This window comes from Ips typographus, linkage group LG15 (assembly GCF_016097725.1).
Source record: "Ips typographus isolate SLU linkage group LG15, UJ_Ityp_2.0, whole genome shotgun sequence".
Classification (NCBI taxonomy): Eukaryota; Metazoa; Arthropoda; class Insecta; order Coleoptera; family Curculionidae; genus Ips; species Ips typographus.
Window position 1 is genome coordinate 6,067,961 of NC_138436.1, and position 25,338 is coordinate 6,093,298.

The 25,338-nt window shown below is 33.6% G+C and overlaps 1 long non-coding RNA gene across 1 annotated transcript; it reads right to left on the reverse strand.

The window, feature by feature from the left end:
• Positions 1–214: 214 nt before the first annotated feature.
• On the reverse strand, positions 215–11,713 carry LOC145738178 (uncharacterized). Its single transcript, XR_014180628.1, has 3 exons — positions 11,563–11,713; positions 11,244–11,433; positions 215–308 (listed from the first exon to the last, which is right to left on the reverse strand). It is a non-coding gene; the product is annotated as an uncharacterized LOC145738178 (long non-coding RNA).
• Positions 11,714–25,338: the final 13,625 nt, after the last annotated feature.

Sequence of the window (25,338 nt, forward strand, 5' to 3'; positions counted from 1 at the left end):
TGCTGCCGACTTTTTTTTGTTCCTCCCGTGTCAACTTCCGCACAGTTACTTAGTTCGCCATGCGTAGATTGACATTTAAAGAAACGACAATTTTTCTAATACTTCACCATTTAGTCGGATATTGAATGAAAATCATTCAGCCAGATAATGTTGATAGAACAATACTGCATATGGCATAACATCAAATCGAAATAGCAAATAAAACTACACCACCCGCGCCTCCACCTTTAGTTTATTATCAAAATATATAAGAAGTCCGAGTTTCACCTGAATGAATTTTTTTTCTTCTCGCTTCACCGGAGGAATATCTGAAACAAAGAAAATAATATTACGACAAGAATATAAAAAATGTCAATGTGTTTTAATCGATTTTAGCTTTATCTTATATGTAGGATGAAATCAGTATAAAAATTCATTCCATATTGAACGGTAATCTAACACACCAGGGGGGACATTTCTGATCATACGCAACTTTAGAGACGTATGAAAATTATACGCAAAGTTGAGAAGTATTTACCATACATATCTGTACGCATATATTCGTATACGTAAATTAACGTATGATGACAGGAATTTCCCGACCCTTAAAAAATTGTAAAAAATGAAGTAATATACATTCCACATTTCTTAATGTTTTCGTTCAAGTGAAATAAATTTGATTTATTTCCTTCGTGACATTATAACAAAAATGTTAGTAGAACGATTCAAAACGAACTTTCAAATAAAATTGTTTCTACTTGCAAAAGAAAGCCACAACATTGCACGTAAAGGAAGATCGAGAGCACATTCTCATCTTACTTTTTCTGTTAACCGTTTAAAGATGCCGCTTGCAATTTTCTTTGGACAACAAATTTTTAATAAAATTGTCCATTTTGGTTTGAAAAAAAACCAAAAAAAATTCAGAACTTGAGTTAAAACTGATATTATCACATAGCTTATAAAAAACAAAGCTGTTGCGCACGAAAACGGTGCGTCCTTTGTCTAAAAAAATCTTTCTTATAGTCAATAGGACTATCCAAAAATTCAATAATATACAGGGCGTTCCAATTTATAAAAAAACAAAGTTTGGTCTTTCACAGTGTTACAAGATGCCCTTTAGCTACCCACATAGTTAACCTTGATATTATTTACTATTTTTTGTTGTAAAACAAGTCAAATGTTGGATTTTTAAAACGTATTATACCAAATTAATAAGTTTAAGCTTTGCTGTAAGTAACGTACAAAATTAGAACAAACACGGATTTTCCAAGAAATTAATTAAATTCATATTTTTTATAAAAAAAAGACATAAATGTTTTACTTTTGTATGTCACTTACAATTTAAAATGTTTATAATAAAAAACGGAGGTAAAAGTTAAAAAACATAAATAAATCGCAATTAAAATTAGGTATATGACATACTTCATAAAAGTTAAAGTGTTTCGGAAAAGCTATCAGAAAAAAAATATACAGATGAGTATTTCGTTTTAAAAAGTCGAAATTCCATAATTATACATACACACGGTGTTTCAGGTTTTAATACGCAAACTTAAGGGGATCGGTAAAAACATTACGTTTTTCGAACGCGATGCTTGGCCTACGTGTAGAAAAATATATAAAAAACAGTGTTCATTCTTTGTTTCTGTCGATAAAACTAGTTGTTTTTCTGTCAATGTCCACCGCGGTTCTTGTTATGTGACGTCCCTTACGTGGTCTACTTGGTTTCCAATTTCGATAGACATGCCGTTTTAACTCTAATCATTCAACTAACTTGGGTTTTCATTAGGTTTTTTCTCCCTTCAAGAATAAAAAACCAAGCAACCTGCCATCTTTGAAACCAACACTGGGTGTTTTGATCAATTTTTTTCAAAACTATTAGGTTTAGGTATAGAACATTATCAACATAAAATTTTTAGAGCGCCATGTAACATTTAAAAACTTATTAACAAATATAAGATTCTATTTAAAAAAAACTATTATTATCTCTGCCCCACCTATATAAACCACCATGTATAGTCAAAAACAAAAACTGAAGGTATTTAATAAAGTTTTTCATTTCGATTTTGGAAAAAAAGGGCCCATTTAATTTAAAACTGATCTTATCACATAACTTATAAAAAACCAAACTAAAAAACAGTGCACACTTGATGTATCAGTCCTGTAACAAATCTTTTTTACAATCAATAGGTAATATTGATTTAAATAATTTTATTTTGGATTAAAAGGTACTTTCTTCCTCTTTCTGATGACCTAAATAATCTTTTTGAAAGTTACCACGGATCCGAGTATACAGGGTTTGACGTAAGTGTCAACGACAAAAAAATAAAAATTCGGTCCAACGCTCTCATCAACATTTTTTTTATTTCAAAATAACCTTAATCGAGTCTTGTGGTTAATATTTCTAGACATTTTCTCCAGTTTGGTGATTAAGGGTCGTTTACAAATTTTATTACAAATTTAAAAAAGGGGTCATTTATACTTCTCTTGTTTTTAATTTAACCATTTCTTTAAATCTTTTGTGGAAAAAGAAAGGAATTCACAAGGCTACACTTAAAACTAGGTACCCAATTTAAGTAAAAAGCGTAATCTGCGTTATACAGGGTGACCCAAAAAAACTTTGAAAACAAAATCATATTTTTATCATACATTTTTGCGTGTTTAGTGATTTTAATTGAAAATAATAATATTGGATAAAGAAGCACACTATTTGTTCAATGCTCAGGAAAGGGAGGAGAAAAATTAAGTCGTTGCCAGAAAGTTTTGGAGAGCTTTTTTAAAAAAAAATATTTACCGACATTACAATAGTTTTACAGTTTTAATTTTAATTATGTTGTGAATGTATAAGCAAGTGTTGACTGTGGGTTTTGTAATGTGTACAATGCTTGTCTACCTTTTCTTGATAATACATGGGTCACTTTGCGGATTAGAACAACTTTATCTTAGTATTTGTTTAATGATCCGAATCATGTATCTAGACTTTTATAAAATTTATTGGTAAACTTCAAATATGTTATTTAGCTAAGCTATTTAATAAATTTAGTGCAGATCGACTTTGTGATTTTACTCACTGATTACACTCACTACTCCACTGTGGGAATATGAACTTCTTTTCGATCAAATTGGGTAGTTTCAAGTGTAATTTGGCTTACCCCGTATTTCTTCCACAAAAAATGATTGAATTTAAATAAAGAGACGAAAAAATAAAACCATTTTTGAAATTTACCAATAAATTTTATAAACGGCCCTTAATTGCCACTGTTGGACTCGTCTAAATATATGAATTGGATCTTAAACAAGTAGTGTTCTTCTTTATCCAATATTATTATTTTCCATTAAAATCACTGAACATGCCAAGATTTATGATAAGTTTTTTTTGGGTTACCCTGTATAACAAAGATTAAGCTTTGTACTTAAATTGGGGAGTTTTAAGTGTAATCTTGCTCATCCTGTTCTTTTTCCACAAAAAATTTAAAGAAATAGTTAGATTAAAAACAAGAGAATTAAAAATAACCCCATTTTTGAAATTTTGCAATAAAATTTTCACCGAACTGGCAAAAACGTCTACAGATATTAACAACAAGACTCGAATAAGATTATTTTGAAACACAAACACATTTTTTGTTAGAAATGACGTTACACCAAATTTTTCATTTGTTTTACTACACTTCAGTCACACCCTGTATACTCGGATTCATGACAACTTTTAAAAAGATTATTTAGGTCAATAGACACAGAAAGAAAACACCTTTTAATTGTCAAAAAAGGTATTAAAATCGATTCAATCACTTTGAAGAAAGAGCTGTTGAAAAATAAGCTAAAATTTGTATGTCCTATTCTTTTTGACAAGCAGTCTAGTTTACTTTGGTATTAAATTTTTTTTGTAATATAAAGTAGAAAAAAGAGAGCAGGTGAAACTAAAACCAATCACTTTGTACAAAAAATAGTTATTAACTAGCAGTAAGGCAAGTATAGCCAATCACATTAGTGTTATGATATTTTCCCACATTGGTAGCAACAAAAGTACTGCAGTAAAGACAATTCATATTTTGCAAAAAAAAAAAATTAAAAATAATTTTATGATTTAGGTATCAAACAAACCTCATACAAATGTTAGTGTTTAAGTTGAAGTTCGAGTATTTCTTTCTTTTAATTGTTTTACAAATACAACAGCAGTTGTAATTTAATCCAAGCTTTAGCTAAACGTGGTTTAGACTCTGACAATACAGGTGAAAAAAGTCACAGTCAAGTACAAGGGTGTAAATAAAGATTAAAGTAATCAATTGAGAGGCAAAAGCTTGAATACCTATTCCTAGTTCCAAAATAACATGGTCTAAAATGCACTGTATATTTTATCTTTGCTTATTGGGTCTTCTGTCTCAACATACAAAAAAGGTTTGTTGGAAAAATGGAATTTTGCACTATTTTCAACTAAGTTGAAAATAACATTAACCTAGTCATCCCAACACAAGACCACTGACAAGCTCGGTCTTGATACTTGATACCTTGACATTTCCGTGAAAAATCTACCACCGTCTTTAGAGAATCTAAAAAAGAACACAACGGCAGAACACAGAAAACCACAACTTAATAAATATTAAACCTAATAATGTTCAATATGGAAATCCGAGAAGAGTTTTTGTCAATAAAAATTGACCTAAATTTTGACATTTATCATTCTAATAGGAAAGGTTATATATTGTTGTAGTCAAAGGTGGGTTTTATAATGAAAACAAAATTACAAGAAATTTCCCTTTTGTTTGATATGACCAAGTATTATCTCCTCCCCTAGAATATTTAACCAAGTTTGGTCAATATTAATTTAATTTTATTTTATTAGTGCGAAATTCCATTTTCCCAACAGACCTTTTTTTGTGGTGAGACAGAAGACCCAATAAGCAAAGAAAAATTGAGTAACTCATCTTAACAAACATATAGAACATGTCTCTTTCACATAAATCATCTTTTTTCGAAAAGATTTTATCTTTCCATACTCCCTGTATGTATGATAGGTGCTTGTTGTTTTTGATACTGGCACCGCAGGTAGCAGGTAAAATTTGGCATAGAAAGTAAAACAGGGTGATCATTAACCGTATATATATGAATATATATATAATAACTTTATATAAGTGAATTGTTCAAAGTGACCTCCGTTTGAAGCCAAACAGTATTCCAAACAATCATTAAATGCCCTTTTGACGTTCAAAAGATGTCGGGCCATCATGCAGTCAAAATATGTCACTCTACCTGCTACCTGCCCTGCCAATATCAAAAACAACAAAGAACAAAATGCATACAGGAACTGTGAAACAATAAAATCTTTTCGATAAAAATAAAAAAAAATAATAATTTTTTGCCGGTTTTTAATCACTTTTTAGACCAAATTGGTAAACTTACTTAAGCTTCAGGGTACTAAAGACACACCTGTCAAGTTTTAGACCTGCAGTTCTAAAATAACATGGTCTAACATGGGCTTAAAAATTTAACACGTAAAATCCTACAAAATCCTACGTTGCGCGTTAAAAAAACGCACTGTACATGTTGTCTCATACAAATGGTTTCTCAAGTTATCATTTGATATCACTACAAACTAAATACCTCTTTATTACTATTACTTTAAACATGCCATTAAATAACACTACATATACCTAATACAAATTGACTCAAGCTTTAGGAGTGCAATTTACTAAAGTGTATAATAATGATTAATGTGGGAAACATAAAACAATAATGAAAACTGCATTGTTTTTCATTTTAATTTGAGTTTTAGTAAAAATAGTTAACTAACCTTAAAACTTGTTCTTTTGTCTACTGTTGTAATGAATAAACCAAGCAACCTGCCATCTTTGAAACCAACACTGGGTGTTTTGATCAATTTTTTTCCCTTATGTAGAATAAAAAAACCAACCACCTTATGTCCAGCCTTATCTACACTTGGATTCAGCTGTCCCCCCTTGTAGAATGACAGCCAGCAGACTGTGACTCTAGTTAAGCCTCTGAAGATGGGTGTCTAAATGCACCCGAAACATGTCAGGCAGATAACAACTTAATAAATATTTTGTGGAGATCGACTGAGTTTTGTTTTCACTTTATTTTTAGTGTTAAAAAGAGTAATAAACCTAATTATTAAATCATATTAAAGTAAATTATCTACTCATTATGAGAATATACTAATGTTTTAAAAAAATGTTTAAAAAAACAAGTACCTAAAAACACACCCAGAAAAAAATATACACACAGGGGTAAAAAAAAATAAAAACAAAAATAGAACTTTCAGTTTTTCGGTTTTTGTCTGATTTCTCCAAATGTAATAAAATCTTTTTGATTTTTTTTACTAAATTATGTAGCATTAAAATGCGCAACTTTTCTTTAATTTAATTAAAGCCCTACCAACTACAGTGCGTTTTTTTTAACGCGCAAAATAGGATTTTAAGTGTTAAATTTTTAAGCCCATGTTAGATCATGTTATTTTGAAACTGCAGGTCTAAAACTTGACGTGTGTGTCTTTAGTACCCTGAAGCTTAAGTGTTTACCAATTTGGTCTAAAAAGTAATTAAAAAATGGCAAAAAATCATTTTTTTTTTCGAAATGATTTTGTAACTGGCAGGGCGGGTAGAAGGTAGAGTGACATATTTTGACTGCATCACGACCATAGAATCACGACCCGAGATCTTTTGAACGTCAAAAGGCATTTTATGATTGTTTGGAATACTGTTTGGCTTCAAATGGAGGTCACTTTGAACAATTCACTTATAAAAATATTTCTTTTGTTCTTAACTTTCTTGATATAAAGTTAATGGTCACCCTGTTTTACTTTCTACGCCAAATGTTACCTGCTACCTGCCGTGCCAGTATCAAAAACAACAAGCACCTATCAGACATACAGGGATTATGAAAAGATAAAATCTTTTCGAAAAAAGATGATTTTTCGCAAGTTTTTAATTACTTTTTAGGCCGAATTGGTGAACTTACTTAAGCTTCAGGGTACGAAACAGCCACCCGTCAAGTTTTGTACTTGTAGTTCAAAAATAACATGGTCTGATCTGTGCTTAAAAATTTAATCCGTGAAATCCTATGTTGCGCGTTTAAAAAAACGCATTGTCTAGTTTCTTAGATAGCAATGCTAGTGCATCAAATTTGTAACACCCTGTATGTAAACAATTTGAACACCCTGTAGCATCAAACCTAAATTTATTTACATTCATCTTTTTAAATCATTCCTGTCAAATGCTTGTATCAAATATTCTATAGTACTAGTAATAGCATTCTACCTTTAGAAAGAATGGTCCTATAGTCAATTTTTCATAACAAAAACTAACATGTTTTTGAAAAAAATTAATAAAATAATAGAAAAACTATTAGGTTTAGGTATAGAACATTATCAACATAAAATTTTTAGAGCGCCATGTAACATTTAAAAACTTATTAACAAATATAAGATTCTATTTAAAAAAACTATTATTATCTCTGCCCCACCTATATAAACCACCATGTATAGTCAAAAACAAAAACTGAAGGTATTTAATAAAGTTTTTCATTTCGATTTTGGAAAAAGAGGGCCCATTTAATTTAAAACTGATCTTATCACATAACTTATAAAAAACCAAACTAAAAAACAGTGCACACTTGATGTATCAGTCCTGTAACAAATCTTTTTTACAATCAATAGGTAATATTGATTTAAATAATTTTATTTTGGATTAAAAGGTACTTTCTTCCTCTTTCTGATGACCTAAATAATCTTTTTGAAAGTTACCACGGATCCGAGTATACAGGGTTTGACGTAAGTGTCAACGACAAAAAAATAAAAATTCGGTCCAACGCTCTCATCAACATTTTTTTTATTTCAAAATAACCTTAATCGAGTCTTGTGGTTAATATTTCTAGACATTTTCTCCAGTTTGGTGATTAAGGGTCGTTTACAAATTTTATTACAAATTTAAAAAAGGGGTCATTTATACTTCTCTTGTTTTTAATTTAACCATTTCTTTAAATCTTTTGTGGAAAAAGAAAGGAATTCACAAGGCTACACTTAAAACTAGGTACCCAATTTAAGTAAAAAGCGTAATCTGCGTTATACAGGGTGACCCAAAAAAACTTTGAAAACAAAATCATATTTTTATCATACATTTTTGCGTGTTTAGTGATTTTAATTGAAAATAATAATATTGGATAAAGAAGCACACTATTTGTTCAATGCTCAGGAAAGGGAGGAGAAAAATTAAGTCGTTGCCAGAAAGTTTTGGAGAGCTTTTTTAAAAAAAAATATTTACCGACATTACAATAGTTTTACAGTTTTAATTTTAATTATGTTGTGAATGTATAAGCAAGTGTTGACTGTGGGTTTTGTAATGTGTACAATGCTTGTCTACCTTTTCTTGATAATACATGGGTCACTTTGCGGATTAGAACAACTTTATCTTAGTATTTGTTTAATGATCCGAATCATGTATCTAGACTTTTATAAAATTTATTGGTAAACTTCAAATATGTTATTTAGCTAAGCTATTTAATAAATTTAGTGCAGATCGACTTTGTGATTTTACTCACTGATTACACTCACTACTCCACTGTGGGAATATGAACTTCTTTTCGATCAAATTGGGTAGTTTCAAGTGTAATTTGGCTTACCCCGTATTTCTTCCACAAAAAATGATTGAATTTAAATAAAGAGACGAAAAAATAAAACCATTTTTGAAATTTACCAATAAATTTTATAAACGGCCCTTAATTGCCACTGTTGGACTCGTCTAAATATATGAATTGGATCTTAAACAAGTAGTGTTCTTCTTTATCCAATATTATTATTTTCCATTAAAATCACTGAACATGCCAAGATTTATGATAAGTTTTTTTTGGGTTACCCTGTATAACAAAGATTAAGCTTTGTACTTAAATTGGGGAGTTTTAAGTGTAATCTTGCTAATCCTGTTCTTTTTCCACAAAAAATTTAAAGAAATAGTTAGATTAAAAACAAGAGAATTAAAAATAACCCCATTTTTGAAATTTTGCAATAAAATTTTCACCGAACTGGCAAAAACGTCTACAGATATTAACAACAAGACTCGAATAAGATTATTTTGAAACACAAACACATTTTTTGTTAGAAATGACGTTACACCAAATTTTTCATTTGTTTTACTACACTTCAGTCACACCCTGTATACTCGGATTCATGACAACTTTTAAAAAGATTATTTAGGTCAATAGACACAGAAAGAAAACACCTTTTAATTGTCAAAAAAGGTATTAAAATCGATTCAATCACTTTGAAGAAAGAGCTGTTGAAAAATAAGCTAAAATTTGTATGTCCTATTCTTTTTGACAAGCAGTCTAGTTTACTTTGGTATTAATTTTTTTTTGTAATATAAAGTAGAAAAAAAAGAGCAGGTGAAACTAAAACCAATCACTTTGTACAAAAAATAGTTATTAACTAGCAGTAAGGCAAATATAGCCAATCACATTAGTGTTATGATATTTTCCCACATTGGTAGCAACAAAAGTACTGCAGTAAAGACAATTCATATTTTGCAAAAAAAAAAAATTAAAAATAATTTTATGATTTAGGTATCAAACAAACCTCATACAAATGTTAGTGTTTAAGTTGAAGTTCGAGTATTTCTTTCTTTTAATTGTTTTACAAATACAACAGCAGTTGTAATTTAATCCAAGCTTTAGCTAAACGTGGTTTAGACTCTGACAATACAGGTGAAAAAAGTCACAGTCAAGTACAAGGGTGTAAATAAAGATTAAAGTAATCAATTGAGAGGCAAAAGCTTGAATACCTATTCCTAGTTCCAAAATAACATGGTCTAAAATGCACTGTATATTTTATCTTTGCTTATTGGGTCTTCTGTCTCAACATACAAAAAAGGTTTGTTGGAAAAATGGAATTTTGCACTATTTTCAACTAAGTTGAAAATAACATTAACCTAGTCATCCCAACACAAGACCACTGACAAGCTCGGTCTTGATACTTGATACCTTGACATTTCCGTGAAAAATCTACCACCGTCTTTAGAGAATCTAAAAAAGAACACAACGGCAGAACACAGAAAACCACAACTTAATAAATATTAAACCTAATAATGTTCAATATGGAAATCCGAGAAGAGTTTTTGTCAATAAAAATTGACATAAATTTTGACATTTATCATTCTAATAGGAAAGGTTATATATTGTTGTAGTCAAAGGTGGGTTTTATAATGAAAACAAAATTACAAGAAATTTCCCTTTTGTTTGATATGACCAAGTATTATCTCCTCCCCTAGAATATTTAACCAAGTTTGGTCAATATTAATTTAATTTTATTTTATTAGTGCGAAATTCCATTTTCCCAACAGACCTTTTTTTGTGGTGAGACAGAAGACCCAATAAGCAAAGAAAAATTGAGTAACTCATCTTAACAAACATATAGAACATGTCTCTTTCACATAAATCATCTTTTTTCGAAAAGATTTTATCCTTCCATACTCCCTGTATGTATGATAGGTGCTTGTTGTTTTTGATACTGGCACCGCAGGTAGCAGGTAAAATTTGGCATAGAAAGTAAAACAGGGTGATCATTAACTTTATATATATGAATATATATATAATAACTTTATATAAGTGAATTGTTCAAAGTGACCTCCGTTTGAAGCCAAACAGTATTCCAAACAATCATTAAATGCCCTTTTGACGTTCAAAAGATGTCGGGCCATCATGCAGTCAAAATATGTCACTCTACCTGCTACCTGCCCTGCCAATATCAAAAACAACAAAGAACAAAATGCATACAGGAACTGTGAAACAATAAAATCTTTTCGATAAAAATAAAAAAAAATAATAATTTTTTGCCGGTTTTTAATCACTTTTTAGACCAAATTGGTAAACTTACTTAAGCTTCAGGGTACTAAAGACACACCTGTCAAGTTTTAGACCTGCAGTTCTAAAATAACATGGTCTAACATGGGCTTAAAAATTTAACACGTAAAATCCTACAAAATCCTACGTTGCGCGTTAAAAAAACGCACTGTACATGTTGTCTCATACAAATGGTTTCTCAAGTTATCATTTGATATCACTACAAACTACATACCTCTTTATTACTATTACTTTAAACATGCCATTAAATAACACTACATATACCTAATACAAATTGACTCAAGCTTTAGGAGTGCAATTTACTAAAGTGTATAATAATGATTAATGTGGGAAACATAAAACAATAATGAAAACTGCATTGTTTTTCATTTTAATTTGAGTTTTAGTAAAACTAGTTAACTAACCTTAAAACTTGTTCTTTTGTCTACTGTTGTAATGTAGTGCATTCAGTTTCACTCTTTATCTGGATTGATATGTGGCAGTCTTCTTAGTGGGTAATTTGGGCCTGAATCAGGTTAGTTACTTCATAAAAAAATAAACTTCTGCAACCATATAGAAAATTATTGATAGATTCAAGATATACCGCATACAATTCTGAAAAAAAGGCTTAATTTGTTACTTGAACTATACTTAAAAAATGCTAGACTAGAAAAATTTTTAGAACTGAAGCATCAAGGGGGTTTATTACATAGGTTAGGTGTGAAACTGCCACTGTAATCTTACCTGGGCCAGCAGCTGTTTGATCCATTAGGTCCATCAATTTACTTGATTTTAAGATATAATCTTCACCAATTATTGGATTAATGTGATAAAATTAAATTATTTTAGCTGCATATTAATCTTTTTGACATAACTAAACAAACAAAAACCAAGTGACAAGTGACAAGACAAGTCGGCATTTGCCTTCTCAATAGATCCAAGATCTAACGAATGTCAGCGATGCTTGTTTGCTTAAAGCGATACGCCGGGTGACGTCACAGTGGATGCTCGGGTGCACAATATGCACTTAGTTAATACCCAAAGGATTACAGGCGTTGTCTATTTTGTATTACTCTTTACATTAAAATTGTCTCATATGCGGCTTGTTAGTTGTGTGTTACTAGAGGCCGCCCTGAAGTGATATCTTTATCCTTTTTATGTCAATTAAGAATGACAATTGAGAGTAGTCATGTCTGGGTTTTTGGATGTCGATCGGTGGTTACGGCATCAAGAATGACGCTCAGGTTTCATGTTCTTGTTTTCACTTTTGTTAAAAAGTTTATTTATAACCATCATTAAAGTTATACCAGGTGTCCAAGAGCACCATGGACATAGGAGATTAACATGGGAAAACGGTTTTGATTTTTTTGCGCCTGTACGGTTGATTTGATTGAAAAATCGTATTAATAAAAGTTGTAGTACCTATCACGGACTAGTTTGCTGTATTTTTTTCGGATCTCTAACTTGAGCCCTTTCGTCGTAAAACACGAACAAAAATGAGAAAATGTAAACTTTTCGCCTGCACTGTATAGGCGGTTGTCGGGCAACGGGTAAACAGGTCATTGTTGCTGGTACGGTTGCTCGACAACCGCTTATACAGTGCAGGTAAAAAGTTTAAATTTTCGCATTTTTGTTCGTGTTTTACGACAAAAAGGCTCAAATTAGAGTTCTAAAAAAAATACAGAAAACTAGTTCGTGATAGGTACTACAACTTTCATTAATACGATTTTTCGATCAAATCAACCGTACAGGCGCAAAAAAATCAAAACCGTTTTCCCATGTTAATCTCCTATGTCCAGGGTGCTCTTGGACACCTGGTATTAAAAATTAGCAGTTTGCTTTATTTATAAAATATAAAACTCACCATTGAAACATGCTGTCAGGTTATCAATGTTGAGAGTACGCTGGGTATTGTAATAAACTATTGTGGCGGATTTCTAGCGTGGGTTCTAGAAGCTCTGGGAATCCTGGCAATTCGGTGTTTCTTGGCGACGGGGCAAAACACAGAGAAACGCACACTCAAATAAACATCAACAATTTTAATAGTTTACGGTGAGCTGTACAAAATCAGGAAAAATCATATAGCTTTAGAATACATGTGCTAATGAAACGGAGGCTAGCGACTTAATCCTCTAAACGCGGGAATGCACACACAAAATGAAGTTTGCCTGTCATACGTTACTTGTCACTTGCCTTGTTAGTAATGTTCTGTTACTGCTTCTCCCCCTTTACCACACGCACCGTCTCGGAAGTGTGAGTAACAGAAGGTGGTGGTAAGTGTCAACAGCAAGGGCATCTTGGCTTCACAATTGGTCGTCGAGTTGACATTATACGCGGTATGTCAACTTGGCTTTCTTGAGGTAGATCATTATTATGTGGGTCTTCATCATGTGAGTCGTAATCGAGTAGGTCCTTATCAGGTGGGTTATCTCCAAGGTCAGGCACAGACGGGTCATAATCGGGTTCACTTTCCAAATCCTTGTGGTTACTAGTTACTATATTTGGTGGTAACTGGTTGTCTTCTCTTTCTGATTGTCCGGACTGGGGCTGGAACTTCGGAGGCATTGCTCTTGAATGGAGTTATGTTTGCCAACCGGTTGTTGAAGTTTATGCGGACTGGCGACTTCAAAAGTAGATGGTGTCACCACTTTGGTTATGTCATAAGGGTCGTCTCTCTTCGGAGTAAACTTGGAGGTATAAGCTTTCTTGATGCTACTAAGAGTGTGGTTGTGTACTAAAACCTTGTCTCCAGTAGTGTATTGAGGAGCAGGCCTAAGCTTTCGATCAGCGTACTTCTTAGTTCGATCTTGTTTCTGTTCCTGGGTATCTCGGGCATCTCGGAGGGTCACTGCAATAGATCGGAGATACGGTGTTATTTGGTTTACAAAATTGTCATTTTCCACAATAGCGCGTAGGTCTCGACTGACATCATCTGGGGTCCTCAACTCGCGTCCAAACGTTAGGTAAGTTGCACTGTAACCAGTTGCTTGTGATTTTACCGTGTTCATTGCAAAGCGTATAGCAGGTAATTTGTCCTTCCAGTCAGTATGGTCGTTCTGGACTAAGATAGAAAGCTGTACTTTCAGGTCGCGATTTTTTCGTTCCACAGGGTTGGATGCAGGATGATATGCAGGAATCAGCGATTGCTTAAAACCGAGGCAGTGTGACACTTGTTACATTACTGCACTCACAAACTGTACGCCGTTGTCACTGACACGACGGGATACACACTTGATGACATGGTCCATAATGGTTTGACTTACAGTTCTATTGAATTTGCACCTCTCCCCGTAGATGTGACATTGATGTTTGTTTGTTTACATCTGTAAATAGGCGTATGTTATTCAGAGTGGTTCAAAAATGTTTTAAACATCTAGTATATAAAATTTTTTTAAATTGTTGCTAAGCGTTGAATAATTGACTAATAATAGGACAAAATTTACTAAAATTATTTAATATTGGATTTTGAAAAACAATCAAATCGAGCAATGTTTTGGTTAAGTTTTAACTAAATGAAGTTATGTGGGGTTGTTGGCTTACTGATTGCAGTTGGCTTGCTCTCATATTATTAACTTTTTATCAAGTATGATTAGGGCAATTGCGTGTGACAAGCACTACCAAGTAATCTTCATAAAACGTCTCATTAACTCAAAGCTAACTAAGGTAAAATTAGTTTCTTTTAATTATTTTGTTATTTATGAAACAAATCATAAGATCCGAAAAGTAGTAGTCCATATGCACACAGTGGAGTAGTGAGTGTAAGTGAAAGCAAAACTCAGAGTCGATCTCCACAAATATACACTGTGTGTAAAAAGTCCGGCAACCCTGAATTATTTCGCAAAATATACAACTTATTGAAAAATATCCTATATAAATATTGACGCACTTTAAACGTTTTACCGTTAGGTGACATTCAGGAATATACAGGGTTAGCCACAATATGGCAATGAATTGAGGTTATGTTTTTTCTTATGGAAGGACCATGTTTCAATGACATTTTCTGATTCGCTCTCTTATTCTAATCACATTTCATGTAACATGTATGGTTATCTTAAACAGTTTGGCAGCTATTTAATTAAATAAAAAAAATAAAATTAAATTAAATTATTAAATAATATTAAATTAAAATTAAATTAAAATAAATTAAATTAAATAAATTAAATTTAAATTAAATTAAATTAAATTTAAATTAAATTAAATTAAATTTAAATTAAATAAATTAAATTAAATTAAATTAAATTTTAAATAATTAAATTTAAATTTTATTTTAATTTAGCTCATTGTCAGACAGTTCAAGGGGCACATTTTCAGCATTTAATCAAATAAAATTTTTTTACTTATTTAAAGTGTAGTTTTCTTTAATAATTAAATAGCTGCCAAACTGTTCAAGATAACCATACAACATGTTACATGAAATGTGATCAGAATGAGAGAGCGAATCAGAAAACGTCATTAAAACATGGTCATTCCATAAGAAAAAACATAACCTCAATTCATTGCCATATTGTGGCTCACCCTGTATATTCCTGAATGTCACCTAACGGTAAAACGTTTAAAGTGCGTCAATATTTATATAGGATATTTTTCAATAAGTTGTATATTTTGCGAAATAATTCAGGGTTGCCGGACTTTTTACACACAGTGTATATTAATACTAAGTTGTTATCTACCTAACATGTTTCGGGTGTATTCAGACACCCATCTTCAGAGGCTGAAAGTTGTATAGTATGTTAGTTAATTACTTACAAAACTAAGGACATCGAAGCCTACCTTAACTAGATCACTAGTCTGCTAGTGATCTAGCTGGCTGTCATTCTACAAGGGGGGACAGCTGAACCCAGATGTACTAAGGTGGTTTTTTAATTCTACACGGGGGAAAAAAACCTTTATCAAAAAACCCAGTTCTGGTTCTGAGGTGACAGGTTGCTTGGTTTTTTATAAAAAAAAAGAAGTAGTAGTCCATTTTCTTTCAGTGGAGTTGCACAAGTACAAAAGGAAGGGAATGACACGCAGTCGTCTCCACAATACTTTATTACGACCTTCAAAAGGTAAGGCCTGCTCTACTAGTTTCGGACATATAAATGGCCATCTTCAGGGGCTCAACTCGACAATCAATGCGCGGGCTGTCTTTTTAGAAAGGGGGAGACAGTGAGACCCATGTTGTAAAGGTTTTGTGAATTTAAAGTTGTTAAAGGTGGGAATAAAGCTGAATGGAGAAAAAAAAAAGAAAAAACTGACACCACATCCTATTTAAAGACAAATACTTAAAATTAGACCCATTTTAAGGGCTGGGTTAGACCCTATGGGGAAAAAGATAAATTTAAATACAGAGGCGATCGAACAGGAAAAAAAACCTAAAAAGGCCTTACCTTTTGAAGGTCGTAATAAAGTATTGTGGAGACGACTGCGTGTCATTCCCTTCCTTTTGTACTTGGTTTTTTATTCTTGAAGGGGGAAAAAACTTAATCAAAACCCAAGCAAGTTGAATGATGTAAAAACTGCATGTTTATCTGTAATAAAAGAACATGAGTAGAAGTGGGATGTCCTGAAAGGGTATATACAAGGTGTCCAAGAGCACCCTGGACATAGGAGATTAACATGGGAAAACGATTTTGATTTTTTTGCGCCTGTACGGTTGATTTGATTGAAAAATCGTATTAATGAAAGTTGTAGTACCTATCACGGACTAGTTTTCTGTATTTTTTTCGGATCTCTAACTTGAGCCTTTTCGTCGTAAAACACGAACAAAAATGAGAAAATTTAAAATTTTGGCCTGCACTGTATAGACGGTTGTCGGGCAACGGGTAAACAGGTCATTGTTGCAGGGTACGGTTGCTCGGCAACCGCTTATACAGATTAAAATAAGGGAGACTTTCCCTTGTCACTGTGGTAGTGTGACCGTGCAGGGCTTCATGGCTTGGATGCAGCCGGACATGGAGAGGGCAAAATGGTTCCCAATCCACGCCAAGGGCAGGTTGCAGGAAACGGAAGTCTAGGGGGCAGCATCATATTGCCAAACCCGAAAAAAACAAAAAACCAAATCCCCCAGAAAAGCGGAAAAGGTCAAAAAACCCAAAGCCGGACATGACAGACAAATGACAGGTGACAATACATGTGTAGTCGGTCTACTCCATCAAAACAATACAGTTAAAAATCAGAATAAAACGTTCGAGGGCTAAAAATCCAATAGGGCGCCCATAAGAAAAAATTAAGTTGATGATGGCTGACAAAAAATGAAACGCCGTGTGGGAAATTTGAATTCATCATCGAATAGCTGGGAAAAAGTGGCAATAAAAAGATGCTTTTAGTTTTGGAATATCGCTTGAAACAAGATTAAAAATAAATAAAAACAAAAAATCAATTTTCTGAAGTACTCGGAAAATCGAAATTTTTAAAACGGCATTTGGTTGAGTTTACGTTGCGCAACTTTGTCAAAATTTAAACTTTCTCGTATCTCTTATCGTTTCTGAGATCCCAATGGTAAGGGTCAAATTTGAATTACCCTGTATATGCACGGGACAAAGTGTCTGCTATTATTAGTTCTTTACCCGGTTTGTATTTTAAATTAATGTCATATTTCTGTAATTAAACAGTATTTTTTCTCAGCAGTTGTTGTAATATGGTTGTCTTAACTGAAAAATTATTAACAAATTTACTGACATCAGTAAACAAACCCAACAAACGCTGTACATCATGTTTATTTGTAGGATGAGGCATATTCATTATGGCGGTTATTTTTGTCACGTCTGGCCTAATTCCCTCAGAAGAAATGATATGTCCTAAGTACTTAACCTCTGTTTTGCTAAATTTAAATTTTTGAAGATTTAATTTAACATTCTCTTCTCCATAGCTAGCTGTAAAACTTTTTTGAGTCTTTGAAGTCAGTTCTTCCTTAGTACTGCCCCATATGAAAATATCATCAATGTAGACATTCACCCCTTCCAAGTCAAAAATTGATTTGAATCTTGTTTGAATTACTATAATAATGCCATAAGGAAGCCTTAAGAATTTATATCGTCCAAATGGAATACCAAATGTACACAAACTAGAACTAACGTCATCAAGAGGAATTTGATCAAATCCCTGTGTAGCATCTAGTGTACTAAATAATTTATCATTTTGTAGCTTTGAAGTAATTTGATCTAAAGATGGTATTTTACAATATTCTCTTTTTATAGCTTGGTTTAAGTCCCTATGATCTAAACATATACGTAGCTTACCTGTAGGTTTCCTGACCAACACCAATGCGTTCACCCAATCAGAGGGTCTTTGTACTTTTTGAATTATCCCAGACTTCTCAAGATCATCAAGACTCTCTTTTAAAGGTTGTAGGAAAGGTAAAGCCACTTTTCTAGTTGCATGAATTACTGGCTTAGCATTTTCATTGAACTTGATAATGGTATGGTGCTTCAAGGCAACCAATGCTATTAAAAACATCTTTATATTGTTGAATTATCTCTGTATACTCGTTGTTATTTGGCCCTATAGTATTTATTCTCGATATTAAGTTTAAATTAATTGGGACTCTCACTGGACTCTAGACCTAAGAGTGGTTCCGAATCCGAATTTACAACATAGAAATTTAATTTTTTCTTTGTTTATTGGGTCTTCTGTCTCACACAAAAAAGGTTTGTTGGGAAAATGAAATTTCGCACTATTTTCAACTAAGTTGAAAATAACATTAACCTAGTCGTCCCAACACAAGAACACAGACTTAGGCTCGGTCTTGATACCTAAAAACGCTAACGTTTCAGTGGAAAATCTACCACCGTCTTCAGAGAATCTAAAAAAGAACACAAAGGCAGAACACAGAAAACAACAACTTAATAAACATTAAGAATGAGAATGTTCAATTTGGAACTCCGAGAATGGTTTTGTCGAAAATTGACATAAATTTTAACTTTTGTCATTCCAATAGGAAAGGTTATCTATTGTTGTAGTGAAAGGTGGATTTTATAATGAAAACAAAATTACAAGAAATTTCAGTTTTGTTTGATATGTTCAAGTGTTATCTTCTCCTCTAAACTAGGTTAATGATATTTTCAACTTAGTTGAAAATAGTGCGAAATTTCATTCAAGACCCAATAAACAAAGAAAAAATGAGTAACGTCTCAACAAACATATAGAACATATCTCCAATATAGAAGTTTAACAGATGTTGATTCATAAGGTTGTTCATCCCATTACATTTAACTTGTCCCCAGTATATGAATTTAATACAGTACTTGTTGACTTAATGCCATCTGCCAACTCTGCTAATTTAAATAATTTGTATGGCAAAATGTTAACCATTGCCCCACTATCAATTTTGAAGTTAATTTCTTTGTTGTTTACAAACAAACTGGTTCTCCACTGTGTGGTGACTTCACCTATCTCTTGACATATCTCTTGTATTTGTTTTAAATTAATGCTACCTATATACAAAGAATTAACTTCATTATTTAAACTTTCTACATTATTTCTCTGAATTTTATTAATATTTTCTTGCTTAAACTTATCCGCATTTCTCTTTTTATAACACACAGTTGCAAAATTATTTTGAAGTTTACAAAAGTTGCAGGTCTTCTCAAAAGCAGGACACTTATTAACAGGATGTTCAGACTTACCACACTTACTGCAGTTTGTTATTGTTTTTTTCTTGTATTTTACATTTGATCTCTCACCTGTCCTGTCCATCCTATATGCATTTTGCTGCTTTGCTGTATTTATTGCATCCACTCGCTGCTCTTCACTTGACCACTCATCTCTGGACTGACCCATATCTATAGCATGACTTCTTGCTTTGGCTGATTCCAGCACCTGACAGAGTTTAATGGCTTTGTCGGAAGTCATTGTTTGTTCCTGAAGTAACCTCTCACGAATGGTTTCATTCCTTATACCACATGTTAGCACTGTGACTACTAAACTGTCCTGTAGTGTTTCTAATTTACATCTGCCGTAACATTCATTTGTAAATTTGTGTACATCTCTATTAAATTGACGATAGTGACGTAGGAATGGGTATTTGAATGAAAGAAGAAGAGAAGAATTCAATGAATTAGGTTAGGTTAGAAAGTGAGGTGCATGAATAGACATGGTTCGAGCGTTCGAGACTTTTTTGTTTCTTTTATGTTCATCCCAAAATTGTATGGCCATCTTAAGTTTTACAATTTCAGAAGTGGGATCGAGTGCTTTGTTTTAGAGTTTAGAACGTACAGATCAGTGTATTTTATGAAATTTATGATTATGGATCCGAAAAACCCGAACATCCAGAGTGACCATGTAACTGAGGTTAATGCCGAGGTTTTTGAACAGTTTTGTGAGGCTGTGACGACTCCCAGGGCTCCGCCATTACAACAGACAGACACACAACAATTTATGTAAACAATAAACGCATTATTGACCCAAAATGCCGTTCTTATTCAACAATTGACAAACAGAAATCAGCAAGGTGAGTCTAACCTGCCTAACTATCATACTTTGCCAGATTTGACAAAAAGCATCCACGTATTTGATGGTGAGCTGAGATATAACAAACCAAATCCTGCTCAAGAATGGTTAGACACTTTGAAAAGTATGTCATTACTTCACAAGTGGCCCGAAGCTTACATATTAGAGACTGCCTGTACACATTTAATTGGAGCTGCACAACAATGTTGAGACCAGGAAAACTGATATACAAGATTGGGAAGACTTTCAATACCATTTTAGAAAAACGTTTATTAGATAAGACAGTGTTACACAATTATGGAAGCAGATGACAGCAAGGACACAGAGTGCAGGTGAGAATGTCAGTTTATATTTCCATGAGAAAGTTAAATTATGTCAAAAATTAAATTTGACATTCAATGAAACAAAAGAATAACAAATTATAATTGGTTTGGTTTCACGTGAACTTGCTTCAATGTTAATGGCGTGCGCATGTCAAAAGGTAGGCCTTACCTTTTGAAGGTCGTAATAAAGTAATGTGGAGACGACTGCGTGTCATTCCCTTCCTTTTGTACTTGTACAACTCCACTGAAAGAAAATGGACTACTACTTCTTTTTGAAAACTGCTGGTGAGCAGGCCTTACCTTTTGAAGGTCGTAATAAAGTATTGTGGAGGCGACTGCGTGTCATTCCCTTCCTTTTGTACTTGTACAACTCCACTGACCTAAAGTATTGTTGCAAAGCGAACTTTTGATTATACACCGATAATAAAGTATTGTGGAGACGACTGCGTGAATACTTTAGGTGATTTGGCCATTGATACCTCCATTGTACCGAATGACAGATTACAACTGGAAGCTGACCTGAGAGACCGATATTTGACCCCTAAAGCACCTGATAGACCAGAAACCAACATACAAATGACAATTACACTTGAGACAAATCATAGCCCTTTTTATTATGCTCGCCGACGACTCTCATATGCTGACAAATGTGCAACATGTGAGATAATTAATGATTTGCTTCAGCGTGGAATTATTCGGAAAAGTTCCTCAGAGTATAGTTCCCCAATAGTATTGGTACAAGGTAAGTCAGAAAGAACGCGTATGTGTGTGGATTACCGAGCTTTCAATAAAATAACAAAACGAGATAACTTTCCTTCTTCTTCTTCTTCTTTCTTTCTAACATGGTGAACCATATTAGTAGGCTACTGCCTGTTCATTGCCAGCATGTTCTCCCCGGAGGATGATGTCCAGCATTCTCGCTACTGATAACTTTCCGATTCCTAATATTGATGATCAAATTGAAACTTTAAGAGACAAGAAGTACTTTACTAAATTGGATTTAAAGAATTCATTCCATCATGTATCTATTAATGAAGAGTCGGTGTTTACTAGTTTTGTGACACCGTTTGGGCAATACGAATACTTAAAAATGCCTTTCGGGCTAAAAAAATTGTCCTGCTATGTTTATGAGATTTATTAACACTGCTTTTCAACACTTATTGGAACAAAAGAAAATCGCAATTTACATAGACGATATTATTGTTGCCACAGTATCTATTGAAGAAAACTTAGCCATTTTACGTGAAGTGTATGACGTGTTAGTTACAAAATGTTGACGCAATATCCTCTTTTCCTGTACCTACTAATTTAAAATGTGTTCAGAGATTTTTAGGATTATCGTCATATTTCAGGAGATTCGTTCCAAACTTTTCTGCTGTAGCTAAGTCTCTGTACGATTTGTTGAACGGATCTAATTCTAATAATTATAATAAAAAAATTCTTAAATTTTCTGAAATACAATTAACCACATTTGAAGTGCTTAAAAAAATGTTAAGTAATTCTCCTTTGCTTATGATTTACTCCCCTAAGTTAGAAACCGAACTGCATTGTGATGCCAGTGCAGCCGGCTTTGGTTCAGTATTACTTCAAAAACAGTGTGATAACCTTTTCCATCCGGTATTTTATTTCAGTAAAAGAACCAGCAGTGCAACATCAAAGTATCACAGTTTTGAACTAGAGATGTTGGCAATAGTTTATTCTGTAGAACGAAGAAAGACATAATCGTTTGTTACGTACGAAATAGAGTTTTCGTCCGTTAACTCGTTTGATTTGTGTTTTTAATGTACATGGGCCTAGTTACACTAGTAGACCGATTCCGATCGCTTAAATCCTCCAATTGCACTTTGTGCACATTTTGTTGTAAATGTGGGTGCGTGACCTGATAAGTTATCAGGTGCCGTAGTCACGTGATTGGTTTCGATTTTTGTCGGGGAAGCGTCGGTTTGTGGTCGTGTTTCTTTGTGTCAGGTGCCATGTGCCTATTTAATCACCCCACTTTGTGATATCGGGCTCTTTACCACTACAGCACTCGAACTGCCGACATCTGATCCTTTTTTCTGAGCCGTGTGGCGTGTGTGTGAATTTGATTTTTAATCCGTGATCATCTGGCCGAATTACAGCATTGTGTTCGGCCCAACCGGATATTCGGAGATTTTTCCAACCGGAGATTCAAGGACTTTTCCAACCGGAGATTTAAAGACACTTTCCAACCGGAAATCTAAGGGCTTTCTGACCGGAAATCTGAGGGTTTTCTGACCAGAGATCCAGGGATTTTTCCGACCGGAGAACATTTCAATCGGGGGTTGAATCAGCCTGACCGGGACTGCTTTGTCCAGAGTTTTCCGGACCAGCCCACGTGTTGGGAAAGCCGATCACCGGCCACAGAGGTTTAGAAAGGTCAGAGTCGAACCACCACGATTCCTCACTTGATCACTAGTTTTATTTAATTTCATTTTATTTTATTTTTATTTTTTTTAGGTTAATATTAGTTTGCTCTAAACAACTTCAACACTTGTCACCACCTCTGGTCACCTTTTTGGTTGCCGGAACAAGTGTTGAAGCTGTTTGTTCGTTTTCCTTGGTGTTCTGCTGTTTTCTGCCCTAGGTACCTGTCACCAGTCTCTGGACCCCATTTCCTGCCTGGAAATCAGCGGTGGCCACTACTGACTACTGGGAAGAGGATACTGGAGGTTCCAGGACCCAAACATCGTCTTTGACAACTGGTAAGGGCAGTCAATTACAGTTTGGCACTGGGAAAACTTTTCCTGTTTTTTTTTTAATTTATTTCAAATTCAGCACCCTGTACACCTTTGTGACTAACTACTTCATAAAACGTCTCATTAACTCAAAGCTAACTAAGGTAAAATTAGTTTTTATTGAATTATTTTATTTATGAAGCAAATCATAAGTTATTATACGTCACTAAAATCAGAATAAAACGTACTATTTGATGGGCTAAAAATCCAATATGGCGCCCATAAGAAAAAAAAAAAGTTATAGTTTATAGCAAAAACAGACTAGACGGAATAACAAATGGTAGAAAGCGTAAAGCAAATTCACACGACCACTGGTGGAAAAATGAACTCCCACTTTCGTTGCCGAGAATCGTTGCTAACATGTCTTCGGTCAACTTGGCCCCAATTTAAACTTTCTCGTATCTCTTATAGTTTCCGAGATCCCAATGGTGAGGGTCGAATTTGAATTACCCTCTATACGTGTTCACCCGACCGAGATTACTATACTATTTCTACTTAATAAAGTAATAGAAGCATTTCAAGGTGATTTCAAACTGCTAAGGAATTCTCTGGTTCGTGATAAAATAGTAAGTGGGATACGTGACCTGTCTTAAGGCAGTCAAACATATCGTTAAAAGCAGCAGAAGAGTATTCTAGGGCTGCAAAAATAAGTGCTATTCAAGTTAAGGAGCTTAGGAACGTACGTAAAGTGGATGCTGTACAAGTTGGGGCCCAAGGAAACAAGAGGTTCAACCATAAAAGAGAAATTAGTGGTTTGGGGTCCAAATCGTCAAGACGCTTTAGCCAAACTAAACACAAAGCTACTCGAATATAACGTGATTTATGACTTTCTACGGTAAAACAAGCATAAAGGTGCATTTTTACAGATTGCCGGTCTGGAAACTAATATCAATTGTTTGCTGGACCTGGCCAATCACGAGGAATTCAAAGCGGGCAACGTTCACACCAACTTTATTAGAGATAATTACGACACTCTGTTCCAAAGCCGCATCCCGACCAAGGAAGATCTCATCCAGACTTCTGCCGCTTTGATTTTGTCAGATAAGGCATTAGAAATGGAACTAGCATTGAACAGGAAGGATACATTAAATCCCTTCGTTTTAGAGTCTAATTTTAGGATAAAGTACCATCACACTAGGCAAATTAAGTTTAAATATCAAGATAGATTTACGTTTGAAGATTGGTTGTTAAACTGCACTGGAGTCCGTTTGTCTAGACTAAGTTTGTTGACCTACCAAACTAGTCGTTATTTATGTGTCTGCATATTTCATTAAAAACCCACATCTTTTTTGTAGATTACAATGTCCAAGTTAAGTATTTGCACAAAGAACACACACTACTGCTTTGATGGACACATACTATTTTAAGCAATATCCATCCGCTTATTCGGTTAAAATAAGGTTGAAGTAATTCAACTAAACCACTGCATGTTTTAACTTCAAAGAAAAAACACAAAAAAACAGAATATGGAGTTAAAACAAGGTGTATTAACCCTCACAAATAATAAAAAACAAAAAGAATTGGGTTAGGTTAGGACTCAAATTTGTTTTCTCTTTTTAGTCATTACGAAATGTTGAGAAAATTTGTTCAGTTGGACAGTGCATGATGAGCGAATCATATCCTGTGAGGGTTCAAGGATGCCCCTAGAGGTGACGATTCAACGTGTGCGGACAACACTTGCAAGGTTCTAACTTTAGGTTGAAAAGTAAATTTTTATTGTCAGTTTCAAATAAATGCTTTTAAGTTTTAACTCTCAGGTACTCAGTTTAAAATACAACCAACCACCTTAATGGTCAGATGTAACGCTTTTTTGGAAGACGCAGATGGGGAGTCGCTTCGGAAACGTAATTTGGCGTCAAACCTTCTAAGGCACTCGCTGTTGAACCAAATGTCCAAGCGGATAAGTTTTTTTCAGGTGGAGTTCTTGAAATAACGGCCCCAGAAAGCTCGGCTAACAGTTTGTAAAGTGAAGTAGCAGTCCATTTTCTCAAAGTGGAGTTGAAAGCATATTT